Source organism: Austrofundulus limnaeus, unplaced genomic scaffold (assembly GCF_001266775.1).
Source record: "Austrofundulus limnaeus strain Quisiro unplaced genomic scaffold, Austrofundulus_limnaeus-1.0 Scaffold2483, whole genome shotgun sequence".
In the NCBI taxonomy this organism is placed as follows: domain Eukaryota; kingdom Metazoa; phylum Chordata; class Actinopteri; order Cyprinodontiformes; family Rivulidae; genus Austrofundulus; species Austrofundulus limnaeus.
Window position 1 is genome coordinate 8,197 of NW_013954885.1, and position 535 is coordinate 8,731.

The window sequence follows — 535 nt, forward strand, 5'->3', positions numbered from 1 at the left end:
CTGAGGACCTGGTCCACCTCTGACCCTGTAAGACCATCAGACTGAGGACCTGGTCCTCCTCTGACCCTATTAGACCACCACACTGAGGACCTGGTCCTCCTCTGACCCTGTTAGACCACCAGCCTGAGGACCTGGTCCTCCTCTGACCCTGTTAGACCACCAGACTGAGGACCTGGTCCTCCTCTGACCCTGTTAGACCACCAGTCTGAGTACCTGGTCCTCCTCTGACCCATTTAGACCACCACACTGAGGACCTGGTCCTCCTGTGACCCTGTTAGACCACCAGACTGAGGACCTGGTCCTCCTCTGACCCTGTTAGACCATCAGACTGAGGACCTGGTCCTCCTCTGACCCTGTTAGACCACCAGACTGAGGACCTGGTCCTCCTCTGACCCTGTTAGACCACCACACTGAGGACCTGGTCCTCCTCTGACCCTGTCAGACCACCAGACTGAGGACCTGGTCCTCCTCTGACCTGTTAGACCACTAGATGTTTTAACCAGAGTTTAACAGGTCTTACTTGAACAGTTTGAGT